Here is a 24,283-nt window from a genome sequence, read left to right on the forward strand (position 1 = left end):
ATGCAAGCAGTTGGCTTGCCAAGTAAGTCCTTAGGTGCAGTTGCCCTCAGGTTCCAACTTCTTTTATGACTTGTATGGCCTAGTGGGCAACGCCCTGCCTTTCAATTGAAAGACCTGGGTTCGATCCTGATGTGAGTCAAGAAATTTACTTCTGTTCCACACGTGATTGTGTTGATTATTTCTCTCTCTCTCTCTCTCTCTCTCTCTCTCTCTCTCTCTCTCTCTCTCTCTCTCTCTCTCTCTCTCTCTACATATATATATATATATATATATATATATATATATATATATATATATATATATATATATATATATATGTATATATATATACACACACACACACATATATATATATATATATATATATATATATATATATATATATATATATGTATATGTATATACTGTATATATACTGGTATATACTGTATATATAATTGTGAACTTTATTACACATCAACGCAAAGTAATATTACTTTTGGCAACTCCACAATGCTGTTACCGTACACTGCTTTGTATTTTGGTAAACGAGCTTCTTGTCACGTATTTACTGTAGATGCTTAGCGAATTTTCCTCAGAGGCAGAGTTGCTTACACCTTCTCGTTTGCTTAACACAGATATTAATTGCTGTACTGTGTAATCGGCAGAAGTCTCTTTTGCTGGCCGCGATGTGTACTGAAATTCATGAGTCCAACTGTACATAGAAACTCATAACGATGAAATTCGTCAATGTTATTTTAATGTCCCAGGCTAATTTGACTTGCATTAATTGTTAAATGCAGTTAATTTACGAGTTATCTATCTGTGAACTTATTTTTCATTGTTATTTGTATCTCTGTTTCATTATATTTGTTTTGGGGGCTCACTGCTTAATTTTTTGTTTTTACTTGCTCCCCATTTCGGTGATGATTACTAGGTATCTGTATTTATCACAGACCATTATAAAACTTCACTGTGAGATTCGATTAATTTTTCCCCTATTTTTCTGTTTCAAAACTCATGAGAGAGAGAGAGAGAGAGCTAGCTCATAAACATCTGTATTTTTAATTGCACCATTGCGAAATACGATTCTGATTACAGGAAAAAAAATTGCACGGAAACATTTTGCAAGAGATTTCAGCTGTTTCATATTCTGGCCAGTGCATTTTTTCTGTCTTTATTTCCGATTTTTTTTTTTTTTTGTATTTTCCATTACTCGTGTTTAACTGATAAAGGTTTTTCGACTTCTTTTAGCATCTCAGTGTTAGTTTTAGATTTGAAATATGTGTATATATATATATGTATGTATTTATATATATATATATATATATATATATATATATATATATATATATATATATATATATATGTATTTATATATATATATATATATATATATATATATATATATATATATATATATATATATATGTATGTATATATATATATGTATATATATATGTATGTATGTATTTATATATATATATATATATATATATATATATATATATATATATATATATATATATATATATATATATATATATATATATATATATATATATATATATATATATATGAATGTCTTTTACTGTAATACTACAGTGTAATATGAAGATAAAAGGCCCATAAAACACCATTTGAACGTTGCAACCATATATTTCGGGCACTTCCTTCTGTGCCCCTGTTCACTGGTAGAATATGGACAAATGAAATGTTACAAGGGTATATATACCAGAATCGTCGCCAAACGGGAGTTAATGAGGCCAAAAACCACTAGGGAATTGTTTATTCTCCTCCTTCATAGGAAACTGTCACCTGCATACCATCGGAGACTTAATGCCACACCTATATATGCTTGGTATATATACCCTTGTAACATTTCATCTGTCCATATTTTACCAGTGAACAGGGGCACAGAAGGAAGTGCCCGAAATATATGGTTGCAACGTTCAAATAGTGTTTTATGGGCCTTTTTATCTTCATATATATATATATATATATATATATATATATATATATATATATATATATATATATATATATATATATATATATAAAGCAGGAATTTGGTTTTCATGATTTTTTTGGATGAGAATGGAGCCTTTATAAAGGACGGATTTGAAATATTGTTCGTTCATTTAGAGTACGAATAATGCAACTTCCCAAATAGTTAAATGTCGTATACGGAAATAGAGGTAGATATCGCAGTCCTGATAGTTTTCGTTAACTGAATGTTTCAGTCATGCTGTTGTAAAACGCTGATTTCCACTGTTCTTAAGGTACAGCAGAAGCGTTCTTTCTTGATGCTGATACAGTCCTAAGCACTCGCATTCCTCCTCCACCCTTTCTTCTTGGTAAGTAGAGCTTTGCTGCACTTGCTCTTGGATGTTGTGCATTACTGAAGGTTATCAGTTTTATAGTTTTTCTGTCTACGTTTCCTAGGTCTTCATTTGTTTAATCTACTATTTTACCTCTAAACCGTACTAATGGCACAACCCATTTATTTATTACCTTCACAGTGTTTACACCATTTAGCTTGGACTGTAGCATTGTCTTCTGAAGGTTACTGTCATTTCCTGATCTTTGATATATTGTTAGACTCCAATATTGCCAAGTATTTATGGTCAGTCTTTCTGATATCTGATAATTCTCTCATTTAGCAATTGGATTCATTCATTCAGAATGGGCTTTCATTTTACTATCTTTACAATTGAACATTCTGTTATGATCTTGATTTCCTGTACAAGGGAGTCCAAGCCCTTAGCTTGTTTTCCATATTTCATAATATCATCCGTAAACAGAAAGTGACTGATGAGAGCACCCTCTCTTCCATGTTGGTGGAAGCCCTTCTGAGTTTTCATAAGGGCCATTGTCGTTGACATAGAGCCCGTGAACAGAAGTTGTGAAAAGGAATCCTTTTGGGATATTCCTCCTTTGATATTTACATCTACCAGTGTTCCTGATGCTGTGAGGATTATCTTCTAGTGCTGCATCACGTTGTCCACAGCATCCTGTACCTTGAAGCAATCAATCAACTAATCGATCAGCCTCGAGTGAAGGATCACACTAATAGCCCTCCTATAGTCAATCCATGCCAGGCTTAGGTTTGTCTTCAATTTCGTACAATCCCTCAACACCATCTTATCCATTAGGGGGTAGCTAGCAGCAACGACAGCCCCTAAAATTGCTGTATGAACGCTTTTTATATTCGCCAAAATATGAAAATTGGCCCGTTGTTTACCAATAGTAGCGCTCAAGAGAAGCTAGGCATAAGAAACCACCTTTACATTCCTTTTAGTACCTAAATGCTAAGTTCGCATCGAGTACAGACGCAACCATCAAGAAATTAACTACGGACATAGTAAACGTCAGCAGCAACAACGTAACATTTTCTGTTATCCAGAATAATAGATTACTTCCATTTAGAACACAAACAGTAACAAACCTGAAAACTTGTACGGAGACCTGGAAAAAATGTTGATATTATTTAATCTGTGCTAAACCAACGGACAATAAGACTCCATCCACCATTTGAAGGGAACCTGAATAACAAGGAAAGAGGATAAAGGAAATTTACCTTTAAAAACTTATTGCTTATGTAAAATTTGGTGGGAAGACGGTTCGGAAATTATTGAAAATTTTGTACTATTGTATAATATTTCTTAATGCCAAAGCTCTTCGGGCTTCCGAAAAACTAAAATCATCAAATTTTTTTCCCACCCCGGAACTCCAAGTTTTTTTGTGCATGTTTTAAGTATTTAAAATAAAACTGCAATCTTTTTATCCTTTTTATAAAAATAGCTTTCAAGTAGTTTGTTTGCTTTCTTCACGCTATTTCTATTCAGAAAACGAACCTTTGCTGTTTTGGCCTTGAATTTTCTCTTCCTGTCTTGTATGAATTTTGAACTCGACACTTTACACTAAGCGGTAGACCTTTCGTTAAAGGAGTTTTGATTTTATTGAGCTTTTTAAAAATAAACGGCTATCCAATGGATTTCGACTTTTTCATATGTAGAAAATTAATTAATAATCTGTTTGTTGCAACAAAACGAACCTCAGGTTGATTTTAAGGTGGAGTTTTTATTTGAGAATAATCCAAGTAATTCACATACAGAAGTAGTAGTCAGTGAACCTGGGATCAGGAATTGTTTGTTTGTACAGATATGGTGACATCAGCACCACTTTAAGTGATTCCTCAGTGAGGGCAGTGAAATCACAGGCAAGGGATCGCTTTGCCGTTTCAGGTCGAACTGACACATTGGCTAAACTGGCCTCCAGGTTCATGGTCACCGGAATGGTATGGATTTCATGGTTTTCCATTCCATAGTGGCCTATGAACCCTCAGAATTTCTGAGATAGTCGAGATCGTACTTTTTGATGTAGAATGTAGTTTTCCCTTTAGTGCACCTGACCTTTTTTGACACCCTACTTTTGCTTTAATGTTCTCATTTTTATAATTCCTGGCAAAGATGTTTTATATCATTTAAAAATTGTCAGGCTTTGAATTTGTTTTCTTGTGGTCAGGGTAGATGCACTTATCAGATACAATTCCTTTGGGAGTAATTATTCTTTTGGTGAAGGGAATACGATATTAATGGACTGTGTTTCCCGATAATTCGCCGGTGCCTCACGTGGCTAAAATCTGACAGGACAAATATAACTGAAATTTGAACTGTAAACTGAAGAAATCTTACATTTAAAGGGGTCAGTGTTATCAACTAAACAAGTAAATATTCTTTGTTTAAAAAAAGTAAAAAGAATGCATAATGCGTAAATATTCAAAGCAAGCCACAGCACAGTTAAGGGAAAATAGCAAAGGTATTTACTTTCTGATATATACTCGTATATCACAGTTCTCTTGCCTCTAAATCTATCTTTGCCGCTATCAAATCTTGAAGTATTCGTTGTACTATGTTTTGTTCCTAACTTTTTTTTTTTAGCCATTATAGTTTAACTTTAAGTAATTTATGCTTTTATTGCCATTAAGTAACATATGCATATTGTGACTGACAACTAAATGAGAACTGATGTTCTACGTAAAAATTACAGTGAAACAAAGAAGTCGTTAGCAATTTGACATCGTGGCTTCTCGGAAGTGCGTGGTTGTTACAGGGTTATGCAAGAAAATAATTTTATACTGTGGACTTCATAATTTTTTTTATTCTTCTGTTAATAGAACATCTTGTTGGCAAACATATCTGGTGTGTGTTAGTTAATGGTGAGAACAGTTTGAACAGAGATTTTCAACATTCCACATATGCCTGTTATTGTTTATTCGTGATTAATACACAATTAGATTCTGTTCTTTTCACGTAAAAACCGATAATACAGGGAATCGACGCGTATCGGAAAAAAAAAGTAAAAAGGGGAAAAAAATTGTTCCTATCTCCCAACTAAAGGATAGCCCCTAGGGAAAGGATTACAAAAGGTAGGGTAAGGGAAAAGAAGGACTTACACTTTACTAAATCAGAAGAAGCCTAAAGATGCCTTTCTAAACTTTGTGCCTTGATCCTTTCTGATCTGTGCTACACAAACGCGAGAGTGTGGAATATAAAATTTTGCTTTTCTTTCATATATCATATATATGTATATATATATATATATATATATATATATATATATATATATATATATATATATATATATATATATATATATATATATATGACTGACACCAAGAAAGAACACCGGTCTCCTGAGTGACAGGCCAATTGTACCAGCTCAGCTATATATATATATATATATATATATATATATATATATATATATATATATATATATATATATACATAATATATATATATTTTTTTTTTTTTTCACCACATGCATTTTGCCCCGTAAGGGGGTAAAGCCTATTTGTTTTTACTTATATCGTTTTTTGTTAATGTTTGGTCAATTATATTAAAATTTCTCAAAAAGTTTACAATTGTATTAATTGCAAATGTTGAAGTTTCTGATAAAATTTCACTGATCGATTTATTTCCAAAACTTGGTGTTCGCTGTTGATTATACACGACATTCACACAACGAATATTTAATTATTATCGCTAGTTTACTCTCAGACTTTGACATCTGCGATTCAGTGCACGAAGACTTCATAGCTTTCTTGACTTCATCGATGCAAGTTACAGATCACATCGTAGCCGGTCGCCCAAAGGGGGCCCTTTCTTTCCTGTGGCATAAATCTTTAGACAACATAGTGAATGTGATGACCTATAGGAGTGATAGATTGCTGGGTCTTCAAGTGACAGAAGGGGACTCTAAGTTCCTAATAATTAATGTTTATATGCCCTTGGAAAATAACAATAATTTTGATCAATACTGCATGATCCTAGGTGAGTTACACAGTGTTATTCACGATTCTACTACTGATCATATTTGTATAATTGGGGACCTTAATTCTCATCCCACAAAACAATTCTAAAACGAACTTACTCGCTTCTGTCAAAGTCACGCTCTCCAAATAAGCAATATAATGCTCCTCCCCCCATCTTCCTATACCTATGTACAATACAGAACGGACACAATTACAGCCTCCTGGCTGGACCACTGCATCACGTCCCCGCACCTTCATGAGTCAATTGTGACCTGCAGTATTCGCTACGACCTTGCAACAGGCTACGATCACATCCCCTTACAGGTGTCATTTAATACCCCATCCCTCCCTACCGTGAACCCCCTAACTGGTCGCCTACCTGCTGTGAACTGAGACTTCAAAAACCCACCAGAAAACTAGATCCTTTAGGGTGACCACGGAAAACAGGTTGCGGTCAGTACTTCAACCGGCAGACGCCTTACTTTGCACTAACCCAAAATGTAGAAATGGCCACCACAGGAGAGATCTTAAAGAATTCTTTTCGGATATAATATCCGCTATGCTGGAATAACTTAGTTAAAGATCTGTGTACACACTCAAAAGAAATGGTTTTACAGGGGAAGCAGAATGGTAGCTCGAGGGAAGGCCGCTCTGCATTGTTAATGAGACAGGCGAGAGCACAGTTCAAACTTGCTCTTAAGCACCGCAGACTAAATGAAAAGCAACTAAATGCAGATGCAATTTCTAGAAATTAGAATCTGGTGATTACCTTGTCTTTGGAATGGCATTCAATCCTTAAATCCAAAAACTAAGAGCTATCAGAGAGTAGGAGAAGCCGTCGGCGACGAGGCTATCGCAAGAATGTGGGCGATCACTTCAACGCTATCCTGAATTGTATAAACAATCAAGATTTTTGAAGGAAAGTAGACAACCTCCTTACTGATAACATTCAATTTCATTTCACCGATCGTTTTATGCCAGGTAATATCAGCGATGCCATAAATAACTCACCCAATAATAAATCGTCCACTTGCAACGGTCTTCCTGCAGAAATGTTCAAATTCTGCCATCCGATAATTTACATTTTACTAGTTGCTCTATTCAATGCGTGCATAGTTCACCAGTTTCTCGCAGTCTCCTTACTCTTAGTTCACTTACTACCATTAATCAAAAACAAGCTAAAGGATGCAGTTGACCCTGGCAGTTATCGCCCGATTGCAATTACTACAATTGCGTAAAAGACACTTGGGTCGGTTCTTCTAGTGAGCCCCCTTTTTACACACTACTGACAACCAGTTCGGATTTAAAGCAAACCACTCAACCGACACCTGCATCTACTGTACATCCTGAAAGAATTGCTGAACTATTACCTAATATCAGCCTCTCCTGTATTCCTACGTTTTGTAAGTGTGAGAAAAGCATCTTGGCAGAGTAAACTACCTGAGGCTCTTCCTGAAGCTGCACAAAAGAGGCACGCCTCTCTATTTATTTAGCATTTTATATTGCTGGTTCTCCACACAGCATTTCTTTATCAAATTGGGTAACGTATTGTTGTACAACTTCGGCTCCCTAAATAGGCTCCGGCAACGGGGCATTCTCTCTCCATACCTGTTAATATGTACACAGATGCCCTCAGTGTCAAACTGAACTCTCTTCCAATCGGTTGCTCTGTCAGCGAAACAACAACAAACACTCTGTTATGCCGACGATATGGTTCTGATTTCCCCATCAGTGCAAGGTCTCCAGCGGCTAATCGATGCTTGCCTCAGATATGCAGAGGAATTTGATATCCTATATAACGAAACCAAGACCCAGTGCATGTCCCTGCAACCGAAATTGCTTAAACATATTGCAGAGCCACAAATTTTCCTCAGAAATCATTGTCTAGAATTCGTGCATGAATTTCCGTATTTGTGCCACGTCATCACGGATGACATAGAACAGAGGCGTCGTAAACTCTGTGCAACTGGCAACATGATTGCAAGGAGGTTTGCCCTCTGTCACCAAGAAAAAACTGTTGCTCTTCCGCTCGTACTGCTACAGCATATGTGGGTGGTCCCTTTGGACGAACCCGAGAGGCTATGGGTCGTATCACTTGTTCACAATGACATTCTGAGACGCCTCACCAGCACACCCACGCGTATGTTCATGGAAAACCGCCTGATAATTAAAAACCATTGTTAGCGAAAATAATGTCCAGTCTTGATCACCCGACAGGGAAATAACAGCAGCAATTCGCTTAGTGATACATTCTAAGCAGAGTGTGTTGGGATCAAAATGTGGAAAGATTACACGAGGCGTCGGTTCCATAAATGGCGTTATTTTCTTCACAATTGGGGAGGAGTTACCGTACTGGTATGTACTATCCTCACTTTTATGGTATTAAAGTGTTATTCAGAATTGTTATTATTATACATATTATTATTATTATTATTATTATATTATTATTATTATTGCTTTTATTGTATTGCTATGTCAAGGCTGTGATTATCTTTACACATGGTTAACATTAACATATTAGTCATTATTGCAGATTTGCATTTTTCACTTTGTATTTATATAGCCTTCCGACCTGACTGTAACCACCAAGGTCCCAGTTAATTGTCATGCAATCTTGTCAACTGGTACTGGCCAATATTTTTACTATTACCCTAATATCAGTACTAATCATTACCATTATCATAATTACTATTTTTGTTGCTACTGCAACTGTGTGGATATTGCCGATTATCATTTTTATAATTTTATCTCGTGTACCTAGATTGTGTGTATTGTATTTCTCCACTTTGTATATCGCATGTATATGGCCCTGAGCCGAAATAAGGATTATTATTATTATTATTATTATTATTATTATTATTATTATTATATTATTATTATTAGGTGTCCGTGTGTTAGACGAGAATGACCTATTCGGAGACGTGTCAGAATTACTTACTCCATTTTCCAACACTAGCTTATTTGTTTTAATTTATTACTCTCGTTTTTGTCCCATATAATTTTCCTTCTTCATTTATAGCGCGAGTTTGATGACGCGCGCTGCGCTGAACCCGGCACTACCCAAGTCATGTCTCCCTACCCTCCTGATCCTTGTCTACATCCTGCCCCACCCAGGCGGACAAACAGGTTTGCAGGGAGGAGGGTGATGTGTCTCATAAGTCTCCCTACCCTCCTGATCCCCTAACTACCCCACCCTCACCCGGGGCGGACAAACAAGAAAGATCCATCGGGTTTTATTATTTTATATAGATACTGAATTTTCTCTGTTACATAATAGGGACGTACATTTGAGCTTGTCATATGGGTTGCTTCTTTGGCTGCTGCATCAGCCTCTTCATTTCGTTTAATCTCTGTATGAGCGGGGGTCCAACGTAATTCTATATTTTTCCAATTTTTGTATGTATGTATGTATGTATGTATGTATGTATGTATGTATGTATGTATGTATGTATGTATGCACGTATACTTTGAGTTGTATGTATTTGCAGCTACAGCATACATTTACTACATTTCTTATCACGTGTAAGAAATACAAAATAAAACATCACTTGAGTATGTGAGAAAATATTGAAGTGTTACCCTTCAAGCTTCATACAAATACAACACTCAACTCATTTGATGTTTCTAAAAAATCCTTACGTACACAAGAATCCAATATTCATTCTGTAAATACTGTATTGCCTGCCAGCTCCTGCTTTTTTCCTAGCATATAAAGAATACAGCACTTTAGTCAATTAACATTTACAAAATGGTCTCTCAAAGTTCGTTAGCATTATATCAGAGAAAACCGGAATAAATGTCAGGAGAAGAAGAAAGTTTGAAAGCAAAACAAAAATAAAAAGCAAAGATTTCTTCTTTATCTGTGACCAAATTTAGTAATGCTTGAGGGTCCAATAAAATCACGTGTTTATGAGGATCAGAGAGTTACTGGCATAGCTAGCTGGGAGAAGTTTACGGTCGTTAAGGGAACTTTACTTGCCAGAAACAATACAGATGTCTTGCGAAGTCCATAGAACCAATACTTTCTCTTTTACCCACCTTTTTTTGACGAGGTTCCTTAATTAATGTTCCTTTGGAGAGAAATTGACAGAAAGAGTAAGGTATGTTCCATTCGATTGTGAATGCAAGGAACAGATTTTTGATAATTTGAAAAGAGAAGTAAACGATGGTTGTAATGACTAAGGTACTTCTCACCTGTGCCTAGGAAGTTATGTTTTTCGTCATGTTTGTGTGTTTGTTTGCTTTTTGCGTTCCCTTGTTTGTCTGTCTGTATGTCTGTCTCTTTGTTAGCTTGTAAGGAGATTACACAAAATGCATTGTTTTCATTATCACGAAAATTTCCGTAAGAAGATGGGCATCGTGACTAATGATTAAATTTTGGGAGAGCGCAGAAAGCAGACCATTCGATGGATTTTGCTGAGCTTTTAAATGGATTTTCTATTCTGGTCATGGTGTGCAGAAGAAAAACACTGCAGTGACGTGGGTGATACTTTGAAAATTTCATTTTCCTAAATGGCCCGTTCTGAATGATAATGTAGGACAAAGTCCGGAGGAAAAGGAAATGAATATGAAAAATAACGACTCGGTCCACACTGGCTGCTACTCGTTTTCTTTTCAACCAATTTGCCTTTTAGGAAATTATATATTGTGCAGTTGCGTTATAATCATATTAGCAAATGATTAGTTATTTTAAAGGAAATAGAAATTCTAAATTCTGAACCTGAAAATAAGTCTCAGGTACCTTATGATACATAATTTATTTATATATATAATTTATATATATATATATATATATATATATATATATATATATATATATATATATATATATAATATATGTATATATCTTCTTCTCTGCATCTTCCTCACTTCTATGTTATTGGGTCGATGTTTCTGACAGCTTTCCTCCACCTGGCTCCGGTCAGACACATCGTCTTCTGACAACTGTTTGTCCTCAGGTCTTCTAACTACATCCATCCACCTTCGCTTCGGTCTTCCTTGCTCTCCCACCAGGCACCTCCATCTGCATCACTCTCCTCCCTACATATGTCTCATCCCTTCATCACATGGCCATACCACTGCAGTCTTCTTTTCCTGGGCCTTCTTGATAGTTCTATGACTTTAGTAGTTCCATTGTTTCTTCATTTTGACCTGTCCATTTTGTTACTCCACACATCCACCTGAGCATTTTCATCTCTACCACATCCAGTTTCTTCTTGCACTGTCTTCACCGGCCATGTTTCTGCCCATATATCAAAGCTGGTCTCACTACTGTCTTATACACTCTTCCTTTAACCTTTATGTTGATTCTGCAGTCGCACAAGACACCTGACATCTTTCTTCAATTGTTCCATCCAGCCTGCAGTCTGTGTGTTATTTCTACATCCAAATTTCCATCTCAGCCACTGCTGAGCCAAGATACCTAAATTTTCCTACTCGGTTCAACCTCGTCCCTTCCATACTAATCTCGGAGTCTTGATCTTCATTAAAACTTAGGTATTCAGTCTTCTTACTGATCTTTAATCCTCCTTCTTCCAGTATTATACCTTCTTCCATTGCTGTAGTTTTGACTCCACTACCCCTCTGTTGGTGCTGCATAACACAATGTCATCAGCAAACAACATGCATCAGGGGGATTGATCTCTTATTCCTTGAGATAGCACATCCATTATCTGGTCAAAAAGCTTTAACAAATCCCTGATATAAACTAACTCTTACTGGTGTCCGTTCAGTTAACCCAACGCTGCTTATAACCTGCGTTTTTGCTCCTTCATACATATCTTGGACCCACCTCACATACTTCTCTGGTGTTCCCTTTACTTACATACAGCTCCAGACCTCTTGGCGAGGGACTCTATCATATGCCTTTTCCAGATCTATGAATACTATGTGCAGTCCTTTCTTCTTTTCTTGGTGTTTTTCCATCATCTATCGGAGGGCAAACACTGCATCTGCTGTTCCTCTTCCTGGCATGAAACCAAATTGTCCTTCACCTACAGATGTTTCTTCAATTCTTTGATCCATTATTCTTTCCCAGATTTTCGTGGTGTGAGATGATGACCTGCTGTTTGCGTTCCAACGCAAACAGGCAGGTGCAGTAGTTGAAAGATCCAGAGGGTCGCATATGATCAATTCCACACTTCTCCAATGACGGGAGAAACTTCAACTCCTGAAAACTCTTTCGCTGTGTTTAGTACTGGCACCTGGGGGTTCAAATGTATTTCGCTGTGTTTAGTACTTTGCTGTAAATTGAAACTTTAGAAGGACCGGAAACGAACGTTGTCCCCCCAGCCCCACTTTTTCCTCAGTAAGGAGTCGGTGTGTGTACCAAAAGCTCCCCTAAAAGATTGTGCATGCGTGGCAGCATTCTAGATAGCAGCAGTAGTGAAAGTTTTGTGTTTGTAACGGCTACTTTTATTGTCTTGTTTCTATGTTTGTTTGGGGGTTTTTCATCTCTGTAGTGCCATAAACAGTAAAGTTTGGGTGTTTTCTCATTATCCGTCGTCTACCCTACCCATAACCCCACTTTCCCTAGGGTCCCCCAAATTATAGGGTAGTAACACCCCACCCATAACCCCGCATTCCCATCGGGTCCCCTTGCTTGTTGGATGAAGGGAGCAAATCACCTGTCCCAACGGTATACCCCACCCGTAACCCCGCTTTCCCATCGGGTTCCCTAGCTTGTTGGATGAAGTTCTGTGGTTAATTACAGGTTAATTACAAATGTGCGACAAAAATTGAAGGTAAATCCATAATTAACAACCAAAAAGCTGTAAAAAAGTTAAATTAGAAGGGAATCGCCACCGCAGAGCTACTACTTAGATCTAGCATTTTCAGTTCCTCATTGGATGGGTCGATATCGTTCTTGGCTAGCACTGTGCTGAGCCCGCGTTCGATTCTCCGACCGGCCAATGAAGAATTAGAGGTATTTATTTCTGGTGATGGAAATTCATTTCTCGCTATAATGTGGTTCGGATTCCACAATAAGCTGTAGGTCCCGTTGCTAGGTAACCAATTTGTTCTTAGCCACGTAAAATAAGTCTAATCCTTCGGGCCAGCCCTAGGAGAGCTGGTAATCAGCTCAGTGGTCTGGTTAAACTAAGGTATACTTAACTTTGCTAGGTCCCACAGCATGTCTATTCCATCTTCTCCCAGGCTCTTCCACACTTCTGCAGGAATTCCATCTGGTCCGATTGCTTTACCATTTTTCATCTTCTTTAGTGCCTTTTTTACTTCCTTCCTGCTTATAGTATGTGTCATACCAAGGTTCTGGAATCCATCTTCAAAGAATTTTCTAGGATTTTCTTCATTTAACAGGTGTTCATAATATGCTTTCCACATTTTCTTTATCTTGTCTTCGTTACATAAAACTGCTCCATTCCCATCCTTAACCTGTTTTTTATGGGAGTAGTTTTTGGTGTTCTTGTCCCTCGACTTCGCAATTCTGTGAATTTTCCTCTCCCCTTCAGGTGTTTCCAGCTCCTCGTACATGTCATCTAATACTCTTGCCTTTTTTGTGCAACTGCCTTCATGACTTGTTTCTTATGTCTTTGGTACCTCTCGTTATGCTCTTGCTGTTCATACTTTTCCCAGTTTTTGCATCTTTTTGGCTTACACACACACACACACACACACACATACACACATATATATATATATATATATATATATATATATATATATATATATATATATATATATATATATATATATATACATACATACATATATATATATATATATGAAAATAAGAAAATATGTGTGTGTAGTATTATAGGAAAATATATTCATATATATATATATATATATATACATATATATATATATATATATATATATATATATATATATATATATATATATATATATATATATATATATATATATATATATATATAAGCTTTTTCGTTGGGAGTCGGTAGAGTTGTGGCCTAGCACTCACTCTGCCCGAGTTCGACTCTCCGGCCGGTTAATGAAGAATAAGAGGAATTTATTTCTGGTGATAGAAATTAATTTCTCGCTATAATGTGGTTCGGATTCCACAATAAGCTGTGGGTCCCGTTGCTAAGTAACCAATCGGTTCTTAGCCACGTTAAATAAGTCTAATCCTTCGTGGCCAGCCCTAGGAGAGCTGTTAATCAGCTCAGTGGTCTTTTAAAACTAAGATATACTTATATATATATATATATATATATGTATATATATATATATATATATATATATATATGTATATATATATATATATATATATATATATATATATATACACATATATATACACATTACACTTCTGCATACACACATATGCCATAAGTTTCTTAACATAACTGTTCAGTGGAGGAATATGAGATGATGCAAAGTTGCACCTGCGTTGAATTTCAAGTGAAAACAAATATTTGGTCATTTTTTAGTAGTAAAGTCATTTTTTTTTGGCTAAAGCATGTGAACTCTGAAAAGTATCAGGTCTTGTATGATGAGAAAGTATATTTTTTTTTATTCCTGAAATGAAACAGCTACACTTTTCTCAATTCACCTTGAATTTTGTATTGTCCTAGTATGGAAAGTACACACAACTCATCCCAATGATCACTACAGCTATTAATACAATATAAATAATGATACCAACAGTTAGAACGTTAAAAAGACAGCATCAGAACAAAAAGTAAAAAGAGTGAGGATGAGCAAGAAGCTCATGTGACATTTTTTTGGAAGGATTCATCCTGCGTAAGATAGGTAAATGTTGAAAACATTCACAGGAGATTTCTGAAAACAGGGGAAACCAGTATGACAGTCATAGTCTTAGAAAGGAGGATGAAAAATCACTAAATCCTAGTTGTTCTAAACGGGAAAATAATGATGTTTAATGATGCTCTTAATCAGTGGACTTGTGGTATTGTCGGGTACATCTTTTACAGATTTTAGGGACGGAGCGAGCTTTATGGTGAAAGACACTGTAGCTAAACGGCAGAAGCTTAGTAATAAGTACAGAAAACTGTTCCCATGCCATTAAGTCGCGATGAGTTACTTTCTATTATCAAAAACTTACATTAAAAAAAATATCGGAAAATGTCTCTAGCAGGAATTATTCTATTTAAGCTACACTTATACGGTGTTGCGTCACGTGTCAAGATTATTAAAGATAAATTATAAGAGTTCTCATTATGATAGCAACTAACAACTTTTTGCACGTCTCAATTTATACCAAGACGTATCTCTATTCACTCCTGTTTTATTGCGATTAGTCCAAGTGATTTTATTTTCCATTATTCGACAAAAACTAATATAAATCCTTGTACACCTCCACATCAGTTGCGGTTCCATTAATTTTTACCTCACACATCTTGAATTTAATTAAATTGGACCTTAATCGCCTTGAATATAATTAATTATGACCTTTCTCTTCTTGAATGTATACTGCCTGTCTCTTAATGTTTTGAGTTGAGACGCAAACATGGCATTGGTTTCCTCACACTGCCATACTAGATGTTAGGTATGTATGTATGTATGTATGTGCACGCTGCATACTGTCAAGCCCTGCCAAAAATTCTAGAGGCAGTTGTCTATAATAATTTCGTCTTCATCATGGTTAGTTTTGTTTTGGGGGAGTCAGATGTTCCAGGTGCTGTACACTCCATTCAGTAAACATTTACTAACAGCTGTCTACTTAATTTTGTGTGTGTGTATCACGTAACTCTAATATTAGCCCCCCGTGTGTTCTGCTTCATCATTATTGTGTACATGCATAATACACAAAGATGTCATGATGTTTACTAACATATTTTGGCAATTTGTTAAATGAAGCAGACAAAACAAGCTGAAAACAATAAAGCTGGCGTGCACTGGAACAGTTGCCAGGTCTCTGTTTGTAGTGTATTGCAAAATTCTCTCATTTTGTTTCCCTGTCTCTGAATTATATATATATATATATATATATATATATATATATGTATATATATATATAGGTATATATATATATATATATATATATACATGTTGCCATACATATACATATATAGGAAAATGACAGTGAAATGATTAGGCAGAAATAGCAAGCTGCGTTTATTAACGTCTGGCATCATTTGTGCCTCCAGACAATGCGTTAATAAACATGAAAGCGCTTGGTACTGAACTTTGCCTGTCATTTCCTGTGGGATTCGCTTGTATATACACTGAAGTCACGTGCATCTACTGTGATTTTTTAAACATATATATATATATATATATATATATATATGTATATATATACATATATATATATATATATATATATATATATATATATATAATATATATATATATATATATATGTGGTATATGCATATGTATTGTATGTATATATTCAGACTTTTGACTGTTGCAGCTGTGGTAATCGTAACACAGCTTGTCTAAGAATTGCCAATTCTAACATATTATCCTATGGTAAAGGAACTCTTTGTAGAGGGTTGTGAAACACTTGTGGAAGGAAATGCTAACTAACTGGTGGATGAGCCACTCCATTATTCGGCCAACTGAAAAAGATGTGAAGTAATTTCTGTATAACACAATCATCTCCCCTCACTGGGATTGCCAATGCTTTTGGCTGACGGCAAAAAGGTGCCCTGATAATGTTTGTGTACCCTAGGTTAGCTAGAAATACCCCCTAAATGGCAGTGGATGCTGAAGGATTAAGTAGCATTCTTGAACCCTGAATATTATAAGTTACCATAATGGATGGGGCAGTGGGTTTATAGCCCTGAACCCTTTCATTGATATTGTAAAAAAAAATAAAAGAAGTATAAACTATTAATTTTTGGGGTTTTGAATGTAAATGGATGATGTTGCTTAGGAGAAGAATTTATAATAGTTCATGCAAAGAGAACTAGATGCTTTAGCACTTAGTGATACAAAAGTGGAGGAGCCTTTGTTTTAAGTGGAGGAGTGGCTTGGTCAGGAGTGGAAAGTTACAAAGGGATTATGTCAGGGATAGCTGAATTCTATAGAGCTGTGGAATGGGTAGTCTTTGTAATATCAGGGAGACAGTAGTGATGGGTGAAAGAATACAGAAATGTTGCTTTGAGGACTGTATGTATAAGACGGATATTTTGCTGAATTATGTATATATAGAGTAGATGGAAGAGCAAGTTCATGGATGTTCTAGTGAGAAGAAAAGTGGCTGTAGTACTGTATATCCGATCATTATTGCTGTAGCAACAGGTAAGGTAGGATTAACTTTGATTTGGAAAAGCGAAAAAATATGCTGCAAATGTAATTAAGAAAAGTAACTGTAATTGGAAGGAAGTGGGAAGACTGTTTAAGTAGGAAGTCGATGGGATACGTGCTAGTGATAGAGACAAGGAAATGGAAGAAGTAGATGAGAATTATATAAGATTCCGTGATGGGGTCACAGGAGCCATGGGAGTGTTTGAAGGTGTAGGAGGATATGGATAGAGAATAAAAGTGTTAAAAAGTACGATGAGGAAACGGAAGGTTTAGTGAAGGCTTAATTATTTCATGTGCAGTTGCATGATGGAAGGCCAGATCATGTACAGGTATACAGTGAGACAGATATTTAATTAAAATGAGAGTAAGAGAAGTCAATTCATGGGATTAGATAAGAGAATATAAACAAGAACTGAAGGGAGAATAACCATTTGTTCTACAGGGATGGAAAGTAAAGAGAAAAGTTAAAGTATGAATTGGACCCAAGACGGAAAATTCCAAATAGTAAAACGATATCTCGAGTGAATTTAGTTTGGAGTTGATTGAATGCGTATTTTGTATATTTACAGTATGTAGAAGAATGCCTGACGTAATGCACAAGGATGGCAAATCAGAGGTTGCAGAGTGGAAAGATACAAGGTGCTGATAGGACTGAGAGGTACTGTGGTACAGTGGTATTAGCATGAAAGAATGACTGACCAACATTTGTAGGGTATGTCTGTAAGAGGGATAGGTGAATGAGAGGAATAGTTGTTCCACTGTATGAAGGTGAAGGTGAAAGAAAAGACAAAAAATTTTAGGGGCTTAATATTACTCAATATACCTGTAGACGATTGGCATTACAAATTGACTTTCTCAGCATTCATTTTTATGTTATGCTCATAAGGTACCATAGGGTATTAAATGCTTTGTGAAAACAGCTGTTCAGTCGGACAATGTTTACGGTTGTACTGTGCGCAAAATTCTACCCGTGTGAAATTTCATATAGCGGGAAATTTATTCACGGAAAATAAAACATTTAAAAGGATACTTTAAAAAAAAAAAAAAAAAAATATGTACTATATATTCATAGTGTAATTTGGGACCGATTCATTTGCTAGTTTTACTCAGATTATCTGTAAGTGGGCCTTAATGTTCAAAATGTGCAAAGTGTTTACTTCCCAAATTCACTCCCCTGACTTTCTTCGGGACAATAAAGTTGGAGTTAGCTTTAGAATTGCTATTATATATTAATTAAAAACTTAAATTCATTGCATGTTTATAAATGTGGTCGATAAATGTTTATACAAGTACACTGAACGTAATATATACATAGTTTTTCCAGATTTTTCTCCTTCCCTCCTTTGGAGGGGTGGCTTCAGAAATGTCTAAACTTTATTTTCCTAGCAAGTATGCACATATAAAGTTACTAGCTTCATGTCTTACTCCACCCTGGTCTCTACCCACATCAGTCTAACAATCAGGTGCTTGAATCAATACTTTTGTTAATGTAGGAGCAATAAGTTTGGCAAAAAATGTCGCACCATTGATCTCGGAACGCCTGCTGATGGGAGAAGATTAGAATCACTTGACCGTAGGAACTAATATTTATGTAATATATATATATATATAATAAAATCCAAGTGGATCTTGTTTGTCCTCCCCCAGGTGACAGTAGGGGAGACATGACACAGCCACCCACCACCTGCAAACCGGTTTGTCTGCCCGGGTGGGGGCGGGGTAGGTAGAGGAACGGGAGGGTAGGGGAAACATCCACTCTCCTCCTGCAAACTTATTTGTTCAACCCGGGTGGTGGCAGGGTAGGTAGGGGATCATTGGGAGGGTAGGGAAACAGCAGCGCCTGGTTCCAGTGTGCGTAGCTCTCCCAAACAATCTCGTGTATATATATATATATATATATATATATATATATATATATATATATATATATATATATATATATATATATATATATATATATATATATATATATATATATATATATTTGTGAGTAGATACAACACTCTAAATAATGATTTTTGGAATGAAAAAATGAAGAGGAAAAAACAATATTTCTTGATATAATGTGAACTGACGGTATGAGGAGAGGGATCTTAAAAGAGAAAAAGTTGGTAACTTTAACTGTGTTAGTATAATTTATAAGTAGACCATTTGGCATATTGCTTTCAGAGGAATGTAATAAATGTTAGGGCTTCGATTCATAGGGGCAAATTTATATAATGTTCACCTTCTTCAGTATTGTGTGGTAGAGTCAATATAATGGGGTCTGTTCAACTCAGGCGGTGGGGCGGAGCTAATACTGTGACGTCACAAGCGTTACACTTCCAAGCTTATCTATTGAACTGACTAAGAAACCTTTAGGTTTTATACATTTAATCCATTGCATGGTGAGTTTGATAAAAATTTTTTAAAGAGGTTATATGCACCATGTTTTTCTAATACCCATTCTATCACTGAGTTACCAAGCCTTCTTTTATTTTCTATTAAAACATAGCAGATTCAACACACATAGCTACTACAACTTTATGTTTTTTCTTTAGTTATTCATTTGCTTACCTATATACTGGTTTGGCGTATTCTCTTCAAGTCCATTTTTATAACATGACAACATGGTTTCACTTATCTCTCTCTCTCTCTCTTTTCAGGTAGTGTTACTATCAAGATTATAAATAACTGTTAAGAAATGTATTTGATTCTGTCACTGCTTTCATATCTTATTTTGAAAACCAAACTTTTTTTTTGTTTATGATGAAGGTTAGAGTGATAGATTAATTATATTTTCCAAATCTTATTATGAATCCGATTTGTTATACAATAAAAGCACAGAAAATGTGGATATAGGACAGTGTAAAAAAAGGGCAGTTGCATTTGCACGACTTGATCACAAAAAAGAAACCTATATTAAAAGTATGAGAATGATATCATATAGCATGTAAGGGATCAAAGGAATAAATGATGAAGAATATGATACAGCGAAAACATTTCAAGCAAGTTTCTCATTAACACTCGATATCACAAATATCCATCCGAACACACAAGTTTACATATAACACATACTGTATACATAAGGGTAATAATTATACATGCATCAAACGATTATAATATTTTCGGGAAAAAAATACAAAAGTTATTTGCATTGATTTGACTTCCTAAGCAAAATGTATATAATATCTAGTCCTTTAGGGAATAAAATGATCAAACAAATAACAAACAACTCAGGATAGTCTTCACTTGAACAGTTTTATGTATGGCATAAAGACGCAAATTCTTTTAAGAGATTTATTTATTTTCTTAGTTAACATCCTCATAGTACTACTCTCTTTTTTTGTATGATAAGTTTTTTATTTAAATGACGGATTTTAAAGGAAATACTAATTTTAGCAAAGGAATGCACAATTTCATCAGGCTAGGATAATTTATCCGATTTCTTTAGCTGCGAAACCAAATTCAGTAGGCAGTCTTTGCCATCCTGTAGTGTCTCGCCGTTTATGGCTTTGAGTAATCTTCTCATAATAAATAGTTGGGAATAGAAGTGTTCAGATGGATAGTACAAATTCCCTCGGCTGACACTCATAATCCATGTGTTGCTGTCAGTAGTTGTACCGTCTTTTGTTCCTAGATATGGGGATTTGGTGATGAATTTTTTGCCATATGTTCCCCAGTGAATCGTAAAGATTCTTCTTCAATCTAATCACCTACATCTGACATTGGGTTATCAAAATCAGGGCACATATCATCACATACAGCTGTTGGATCATCATCATCATCGTTATCATGAAATTCAATATCGCTGAATGGCATAGATGTTAAACATAATTCGAGTGCAAGATTGGAGTCATTTGATAGTCCTGTTGCGCTTGATGCAGTGCACGAATTGTGAGGGAAACTATCACATGATGTACATGGATTAGGCCTGCCTGAAACACACATCACGTATTCTCTAGAATCGTACTAGAATTACTCTTTTCACTCATCAGAGAGACATTCTTGCCAAGCAGATATTTCCTGAGTCTATACTTATATTGGACGGGGTTTGGGTGATCATGACTCCCTGCCATTTGTCTGATGCAGCCAAAAAAATTTTCAATACAGTCCTGATTGAGCCGTCTTGTTATTGTGTATTCTGTCTTGAACAGTTTTGCAACATCTCAGACAGCCCTTTCAATGCTTCGCAGGATAATATTATCCTTTTTTAGAATGGGTAAAGACTCCTTGTTTTTTCACTTTTCACTTTCATTGTTTTCATCATCTCACTCATCCTATCAAGTATTCCAGTTTGTGCATCAATTTCAACTCCAAATGCATTACGTGACTCACATCTCTGTATTTTCCATACGAGTTCATGACATCGAACCAGTCATTAAAGAGTAAAATAAAGTCTGAGGTGTGCCCAGCCATCACCTTCTAACATATCATTCTCACTTAAATAACTAATTGAAGCAGTGCAAGATTTTGATAAAAGTCTAGCTGGTAGACACAAGCGCTGTCTTTGAGATTCTGACGCATTAAAATTTATTTCTGGGATCTTATGAGCTTTTAAGTTCATCCTCAGTTTTCCGTATTATTTCTTGAATATACCGTGCTAATACATTCCTAACAGTGGCTAAAACAAATTCTGAGTCAATTAAATAGTTTCTTAAAAACCTGAGTATATGAGGTGCATCTGCAAAAACGAATATTTCTCTAGCGGCACTTGGGTTTTTGAAGGAAATTCTATTTGAGTTAATTGGGTCTATACCAAAATGCGTCCAGATTCTCCTATTAGTAGTCCAAAGTCATGAACAATAGCAACAATGATATAACGTGCGTTTTCAATTTCAGTTATCATATTCAGCAACTTATCGTGTAAATCCGACTTATCGAAATCATAAAGATAGGTTGTTTCCGCCTACCAATAAGACCTCTTAGCATTATTACCTGGACATTGTTGTATGGTTTGTACAGTGTCACTCCCTTTATCATAGCTCCTTTCACTTGCTGTACTAATTTCGTCAAATGATAGGACTGCAATTTTTTCAACGTCTTTTAAAGTGTCACATTTTGGCCTTAACAATGATATAACTTCTACCACAACACATAATTCACATTTAAATGGTTTTTCCTGCCTATTCAGAGTTGAAATATCTTATTCCTTTACATTTTGTGTTTCTTCTGACATTCTAGCAACCGAAGACAGCGCAATAACCCGACATCGTTCATAAATAGTGGTGATGGAGGCTGGGTAGCTCATGACAATGAGATGAAGTCAGGTGGCAGCCTGGCCGGATGTAACTACGATGACGTTTCACATAGGGCGGGGCTAGGTTTAAGCCCCTCCACGTGAACAGACCCTATCTATATTGACTCTGCTGTGTAGTATGTCATGCCTACTCGGCGTTTTTACACAGTATACTTACATGTACACACATACACAACACACACACACACATATATATACATATATATATAGTATATATATATATATATATATATATATATATATATATATATATATATATATATATATATATATATTATTCGTATATACACATACTGTATTTAAATTTATATATTTACATATAAATATATATATATATATTATATATATATATATATATATATATATATATATATATATATATATATATATATATATATATATATATCAGTTTTCAGCCACACATTTTACGGTTGTAGTAGACTAGCGGAACAGAGATATATGTGTATTTGCATTATATTGTCCAGTAAATCATCGTCTTATGACAATAATTATGCAGCCAATGCTGAAGGAAGCTCAAACACGTTGGACAAATTGCTTCGAGTTCATTGCCTTGTCCCACTCATTCCTCTGCACTGAGAAACTAATAACCCTTTGCTTTATGTTTAAAGGCTTAATGCCATCCCCCGCGCAGAAATATGCGAGGCGCGCGCACACGCACACACACACACACACACACACACACACACACACACACACACACACACTGAACTTGGCAGGTCTAGGAGGAAGCAAGAAGCGTTGATTGAACTAATGTTAAATTGCAGCCGTATGACGGAAGATGGCATTATAAAAGTGACAAGTGCTAAAGTTGTTAGTGGTTAAAATGAAATATATGAATTGGGATGCGGCAGATATGTTATGTACAGTGCCATGCTGTTATTGTATACACACACACAGCGTACACACAGAATAGCCTATATATATATATATATATATATATATATATATATATATATATATATATATATATATATATATATATATATATATATATTGGCCAATTCGGGAAATGGCCGAGAGGTGTGGCCAAGACCCCATAACTTGAAATTAATAGAGTATATGCTACTTTGGCCGGCCATTTCGCGAGTTGGCGGGAAATCCCTGTCCAAAATCCGATGTGCTGATGTAAGACTCTCTGATAGGTGGCACATCTTTCGCTTCCAGTGTGATGGTGGCGTTTACATGCTAGCAAGGAAGGATATCCATTCATCTGCTGCTTTTCGGAGAAGGTACTGCCTCTGTGACTTGTTCCTTTTATTCTGACACAGCAGTTTCATTGTGAGTCTAGTTCTTCTTATTCTGACACAGCAGTTTCATTGTGGTGCTGTAGTGATTCCTTGTATTTGTATAGTAGGCCTATTCTACAGTGACGGTCAAAAGTCCTGCCCCGTAAGGATGATTGGATTAGCAGAATAACTGTGGCCCATCTGTTATTTACTTGGCTTGACGCAGCTAATCTTTATGACAGCACCTACAGCTTGGCCTACAGTATCAGGGCTAAAGTTTTGAATGTAACCTTATTGAGC

Source organism: Macrobrachium rosenbergii, chromosome 3 (genome assembly GCF_040412425.1).
Source record: "Macrobrachium rosenbergii isolate ZJJX-2024 chromosome 3, ASM4041242v1, whole genome shotgun sequence".
NCBI lineage: Eukaryota > Metazoa > Arthropoda > Malacostraca > Decapoda > Palaemonidae > Macrobrachium > Macrobrachium rosenbergii.